General features: G+C 42.0%; 1 protein-coding gene across 2 annotated transcripts in view; it reads right to left on the reverse strand.

Annotated features, from left to right (window-relative positions):
• ythdc2 (YTH domain containing 2) overlaps positions 1–7,482 on the reverse strand; it is a 60,992-nt gene that overhangs the window by 49,328 nt on the left and 4,182 nt on the right. The window lies entirely within an intron of this gene.

Consider the following 7,482-nt stretch of genomic DNA (forward strand, 5'->3'; position numbering starts at 1 on the left):
TCCATAAATGCACACAATTCAAATGATAAGGAAATAAAAGATTGTATTTTCATTGATTAAATGAATCATGTCATTAGTAGTTTTAACGATGTATTATAATCTGCTTAGAGCACATGTGTCAAACTCAAGGCCCGCGGGCCACATCCGGCCCGTGAATGAATTATCTTTGGCCCGCCGGTATATCGCACGCACCACCATAATACTACAAATCCCACAATGCACTGCCCGTGTGTCGGCACGTCAATCGCGCGCCCGCGATCGCGCGCCTCACAGTCTGTATTACATACCACTTGTGTCAACTTTCAACTATCCCTCGCCCCAAAAAATGGCTAAACGAAAGGTGGAATTTGAAAACAGGAGTTTTCAAGACAGGTGGGAGGCATTTTTTTTTCAGTTGCGTGAGGAGATCTGTGAGTTCATGGAAAGCAAAGGGAAAGGCACAACAGAGCTCCGAAATAAAATGTTTCTGTGTGAAGTGGCGTTTCTGTGTGACATCACGAGCCACCTGAATGCGCTCAACCTGCAGCTTCAGGGGCGGGGCCGTGTCATCACTGACATGTACGCTACAGTGAGGGCTTTTAAAACCAAGCTGCGCCTGTGGAAGACGCAGATGCTGCAGGAAAACTTGAGCCATTTTTCGCACTGCCAAACAATGAAAGAGCAGGTCGCTGCCTTCCCAACTACACAGTTTGCTGAAAAACTCGGCATACTTGGTGCTGACTTCACACGGCGATTTGCCGATTTTGAAGCCCAAAAAAGCAGGTTTGAACTGCTCAGTAATCCATTTGCAGCTGACGTGGAAAACGCACCATCAAACCTCCAAATGGAGCTGATTGAGCTCCAATCTAATGACACACTGAAGGCAAAATATGAGTCTGTGGGCGCTGCAGTTTCCACGTTTCATCCCCGACACAATGCCCCAGCTGCGCTCCCAGGCTGCTCAAACGCTCTCTGTTTGGCAGCACATACTTGTGTGAACAACTGTTCTCTTTGATGAAGATAAACAAAACTTCACACAGGACTCGTCTTACTGATGAGCACCTTCACTCAATCCTGAGGATTTCCTCAGCTCAGAGCCTGACCCCAGACATTGATGAACTTGTATCCAAGATGAGACACCAAGTGTCTGGCTCAGACCAGTGAGCATCACAGAGCAGCAAACGGTGCTTTGACGCATTTTCAGTTTTTAATGCAGTTTCATTTTTGCATTTTTTTTCTCTTGCTACTACAGGACATTTGATTCTTCTTTGAAGTAAATTATTTTTGGCTGTTTGCCTGTAGAAAATGTTTTCACTTGAAATTACTCTGGAAAAACTGCAGATAGAGTCATAAGCAATTAATGAAACTGATTTTATTACTTTTATTTATTTATTTATATTTCATTCATTTCATAATTAATGTTGTTTTATAGGCAATACTCTATAGGCCTTGTTAGTTCCAGGTTCAATATGTGCACTAAGGTTCTTTCAATAAGTTTTTAATAAACGTTGAACCCATCTGGCCCTTGACTTGTAGCAATTTTTTAATTTCGGTCCACTGTGTATTTGAGTTTGACACCCCTGGCTTAGAGCTAGTGTTAACAGCTCATAGTTCATCTCAAATATCTATTTATGTTGATGTGAAAACATCTCCTTCAAACAACTGCTTCTCACAAGTGTCTCAATAACACTACATTTTACGAGATTACATGTGAACGTTATATTTTACCGTTGCGCAATACTCATTTTCACTGAACAGAGCCTGAATGCATCACAATGTAACTGAACAGAACCTTCGTTAGTTGTCCATTAGCCACTTTACCAGCTCTCCTCCAGTCAAAACATGGATTAGTTGTTTACATTGTAACATTATCAGAGATCAGACACTATAAAAGCATAAATGATGTCCTGATCACATATTTTACTGAATATTGGTGGATAACAAGGTCAGTAAAACTTTATTTCACACTGTGATGGTTAACGTTAAACTGTGTAATTAATCGGCAGTTCACATGTGTGCTGAACCGTGAGCGGGGGATCTGTACGGATCACGGATCAACAGTGATACGTTACACCACAAATTTTGGGTGTTTAAGACAAACATTGAATTTTTCCTGACTTAAGTCATTACTTTTCCAAATCTTATACTATTTAATTACATATTCCTGTATGGCCACTTGTTTAAAAATACAAAATTATAGCTTCTGTATTTGAGAGGTTGGAGTGGTGAAATGGATCAAATCCTCCATCCACAGTGTCTACTATTATATTGTGATATTATACAGTACAGTTTCTAGAAAATAATGAAAAAAAACTTTCAAAGAACAGGGCTCAACACTAACTGTTAAAATTGTCCATCAGCTTAACCTCCCCATACACCACAAACTCCATTCTCTGTCACCACAAACTGTCTCTGTCTCAACTCAAAGATGTGGCTCATGTGATAAGACTCCTATCGGCTCCCACTGGAAGGCATTCTGCACTCTTCAGCGCTCCCTTCCAATCTGTATCTAATGTCTGTGACTAAAAGGCTTAACACTGGGGAAACTTGACCTTTGGGCAATATTTAGCCATATAAATAGGGCGATTAGTGGAGAGCAGGGTCGTCCTTCAATCAGAGGATCGGTGGTTCGATCCCCGGCTCCTCTGGTTGATGTGTCCTTGGGCAAGACTCTTAACCCCAGAATTGCTCCCGTAGCTGTGCCTACGGTGTGAATGTTAGTTAGTCCTGATGGTGGGCATGGTAGCCCTGTCGTCAGTGTATGAATGGTGAATGATGACATGTAGAGTGAAAGCGCTTCGAGTGGTTGGAAAGACAAGAAAAGCGCTATACAGTGGGTACGGAAAGTATTCAGACCCCTTTAAATTTTTCACTCTTTGTTTCATTGCAGCCATTTGCTAAAATCAAAAAAGTTCATTTTATTTCTCATTAATGTACACTCAGCACCCCATCTTGACAGAAAAAAACAGAAATGTAGAAATTTTTGCAAATTAATTAAAAAAGAAAAACTGAAATATCACATGGTCATAAGTATTCAGACCCTTTGCTGTGACACTCATATTTAACTCACATGCTGTCCATTTCTTCTGATCCTCCTTGAGATGGTTCTACTCCTTCATTGGAGTCCAGCTGTGTTTAATTAAACTGATTGGACTTGATTAGGAAAGGCACACACCTGTCTATATAAGACCTTACAGCTCACAGTGCATGTCAGAGCAAATGAGAATCATGAGGTCGAAGGAACTGCCCAAGGAGCTCAGAGACAGAATTGTGGCAAGGCACAGATCTGGCCAAGGTTACAAAAGAATTTCTGCAGCAATCAAGGTTCCTAAGAGCACAGTGGCCTCCATAATCCTTAAATGGAAGAAGTTTGGGACGACCAGAACTCTTCCTAGACCTGGCCGTCCAGCCAAACTGAGCAATCGTGGAAGAAGAGCCTTGGTGAGAGAGGTAAAGAAGAACCTAAAGATCACTGTGGCTGAGCTCCAGAGATGCAGTAGGGAGATGGGAGAAAGTTCCACAAAGTCAACTATCACTGCAGCCCTCCACCAGTCGGGGCTTTATGGCAGAGTGGCCCGACGGAAGCCTCTCCTCAGTGCAAGACATATGAAAGGCCGCATAGAGTTTGCCAAAAAACACATGAAGGACTCCCAGACTATGAGAAATAAGATTCTCTGGTCTGATGAGACCAAGATTGAACTTTTTGGTGTTAATTCTAAGCGGTATGTGTGGAGAAAACCAGGCACTGCTCATCACCTGACCAATACAATCCCAACAGTGAAACATGGTGGTGGCAGCATCATGCTATGGGGGTGTTTTTCAGCTGCAGGGACAGGACGACTGGTTGCAATTGAAGGAAAGATGAATGCGGCCAAGTACAGAGATATCCTGGAAGAAAACCTCTTCCAGAGTGCTCTGGACCTCAGACTGGGCCGAAGGTTGACCTTCCAACAAGACAATGACCTTAAGCACACAGCTAAAATAACAAAGGAGTGGCTTCGGAACAACTCTGTGACCATTCTTGACTGGCCCAGCCAGAGCCCTGACCTAAACCCAATTGAGCATCTCTGGAGAGACCTGAAAATGGCTGTCGACCAACGTTCACCATCCAACCTGACGGAACTGGAGAGGATCTGCAAGGAAGAATGGCAGAGGATCCCCAAATCCAGGTGTGAAAAACTTGTTGCATCATTCCCAACAAGACTCATGGCTGTACTAGCTCAAAAGGTGCTTCTACTCAATACTGAGCAAAGGGTCTGAATACTTATGACCATGTGATATTTCAGTTTTTCTTTTTTAATAAATTTGCAAAAATTTCTACATTTCTGTTTTTTTTCTGTCAAGATGGGGTGCTGAGTGTACATTAATGAGAGATAAAATGAACTTTTTTGATTTTAGCAAATGGCTGCAATGAAACAAAGTGAAATTCAAAGGGGTCTGAATACTTTCCGTATCCACTGTACAAGTACAGTCCATTTACCATCAACATGATGCCAGAATAAACAGCAGGGTTTCGACTAACATTTGAAGACCTGGGTGCAGCGCTTAAGTGCATTTTTCAGAGCAGAAAGTGTGTTGTTGACTTATAGCTAAAATGTTGTTACTTTGCACTTTAACAAAGGTCCTAACCTTGATAAACTGGATTGGCAGTGTACTGATTAGTCAACATACAGATGGCACCGTTTACATGCCATTTAGGTGCTGAAGTGACGGAATTAAGACACTCGTAAGAATGGCGTTCTGTGTATGGTGCAGTCAATACATGGTACCAGGAGTGAATCCGAAAATATAACAATAAATATTAAATCTAGAGTTAAAATTAACAGGCAATGTCCACGAGAACTGGAAAGTCTTCAAGCAAATTTTGACCTTTATTTGTTGCTTGTTGTTGACAATTGTCGAAGATGGGTTCTCTTGCCAACTGAGGCTGGCCATGCCGCGCTGGATGTAAACATGTTCTTCTTTCGGCGGACGAAAGAGAGAAGTTTCCCCCAGTACTGGGCAAGTTTGAGGACTATTGTAAGCCAAGGAAAATTGAACTTATGAACTATGTGTCTTCTGGAGCATAATGCAAAAATATACTGTATCAACAGAGCTGTATGTGACAGACCTGCGTCTCAAGAATAAATCTTGTAACTATGGCACTCTGTGATATTCCAGGATGAGAGACCAGATAGTAATAGGAGTGCAGGACAAGTATACAGGCAGTATATTGCAGCAAGGCCGAGATCCTCGTTGTGGCACTGGCACCGCAGTGGCTAGTCTGTGGCAAGCTTCAATCAGGCGTCAGTCAGGTGTCACAACAGCGGCAAGCGAGCAGCACTCGTTCAGCAGCCGTCAATAAGCTGCCAAGCTGAGCGGGCGGAGCCACATTTCCTGAGAACACCCATTGTTGTTACGATTGGTCAGCTGCAATAAATCAGTTTTATCATCATAGTATGGATTTTAGTTGAGTCACCCGAGCCACCCGTTCTCTGTATACATCCTTAGAGTAACCACGTTGTACTTTTTTGTTTGTCATTCATTTTATTTAAGTATGATTTTGCTGGTTTTGAAACAAAAAGGGGACATAATACACTCTTTCCAAATTATTACTTTTGGAGGTCATTTACAACAATCGGCTGAAATAATGAAAATAAATCATCCGTTTTATTATCATTTAAAAGTATATAAAAACGTTTTAAAATGAAAACCTATAAGATGTCCAATCCAAAAATAGAAAATACATACATACTGAAAATATCTTCACTCTTCCTCTGCTTATACAGTGCCTTGCATAAGTATTCACCCCCCTTGGATGTTTCATCCTTTTGTTGCTTTTATACATGAAATCATGGTCAATATAATTTGGCTCTTTTGACAAGAATTTGCAAAAAAACCCTCTTTAATATCAAAGTGAAAACAGATTTTTACAAAATAATGTCAATTAATTAAAAATATATAAGGTAAAGTAAAGATTGCATAAGTATTCACCCCCTTCAGGTCAGTATTTAGTAAATGCACCTTTGGCTGCAATCACAGCACTGAGTGTGTGTGGATATGTCTCACTCAGGCTGGCACATCTGGACACTAAGATTTTTCTCTATTCTTCGTCAAAACAGCTCAAGCTCTGTCAGGCTACTTAGGGATCGGGCGTGAACAGCTCTTAAGTCCAGCCACAAATTTGCAATTGGATTGAGGTCTGGGCTTTGACTTGGCCACTCCAGAACATTCACCTTGTGGTCTTTGAACCATTCTGTGTAGCTTTTGCTGTATGCTTGGGGTCGTTGTCTTGCTGGAGAATAAATCTTCTCCCAAGTCGTAGTTCTCTTGCAGACTGAGTCAGATTATCCTCCAGGATTTGTGGATATTTTTCTGCATTCATGTTCCCCTCTACCTTTACAAGCCTCCCAGGGTCTGCTGCTGAGAAGCATCCACAGAGCATGATGCTGCCACCACCATGCTTCACGGTGGACATGGTGCGTTTGTGGTGATGTGCAGTGTTTGGTGTTCACCAAACATAGCGTCTAGTCTGATGGCCAAAAAGCTACATTTTTGTCTCATGAGACCAAAGAACCTTCTTCCAATTGACATTGGAGTCTCCCACATGCCTTTGGGCGAATTCTTTCTACAGTGGCTTTCTCTTTGCCACTCTCCCATACAGCTTCGACTGGTGAAGAACCCGGGCAACAGTTGCTGTATGTACAGTCTCTCCCATCTGAGCCACTGAAGCTTTGAACTCCTTCAGAGTGGTCCTAGGTGTCTTAGTGGCCTCCCTCATCAGTCCTCTTCTTGCCCGGTCACTCAGTTTGTGAGGACGGCCAGCTCTAGGAGATTTAAACAAGCGCCATACTCCTTCCATTTCTTAATGATGGACTGAACTGAACTCTGTGGGATGTCCAGTGAGTTGGAAATATGTTTGTAGCCATCTCCTGACTTGTACTTCTCAATGATCTTTTCTCTGAGTTGCTTGGAGTGTTATTTTGTCTTCATGTTGCAATTGTAGCAGGAATACTGATGAACCAGAGACTGGACCTCCCAGACAGATGTGTTTATACTACAATCACTTGACACACATCAACTGCACTCAGGTGATCTCCATTTCACTACTTGTGACACTGCTGGCATCAACTAGCTGGACTTCTGTTGAATTAGGTCAGTCACTTTAAAGGGGGTGAATATTTATGCAAACACTTATTTTACACTATATATTTTTAATTAATTGACATTAGTTTGTAAAAATCTGTTTTCACATTGACATGAAAGAAGCTTTTTTTTGCAAATTCTTGACAAAAAAGCCAAATTATAATGACCATGATTTCATGTATAAAAGCAACAAAAGGGGAAAACATCCAAGGGGGTGAATACTTATGCAAGGCACTGTATGTAGCTGTCAGTAGGTGCCACAATCTGCCAGTGACAATAGTTGTCACAAGAGTGCCACCAGTCGTCACAAGAGTGCCACCAGTAGTCAGAGGAGTGCCACCAGTAGTCAGAAGAGTGCCACCAGTAGTCAGAAGAGTG

This window comes from Anarrhichthys ocellatus, unplaced genomic scaffold (assembly GCF_004355925.1).
Source record: "Anarrhichthys ocellatus isolate YVR2014 unplaced genomic scaffold, GSC_Weel_1.0 scaffold324, whole genome shotgun sequence".
Lineage (NCBI taxonomy): Eukaryota > Metazoa > Chordata > Actinopteri > Perciformes > Anarhichadidae > Anarrhichthys > Anarrhichthys ocellatus.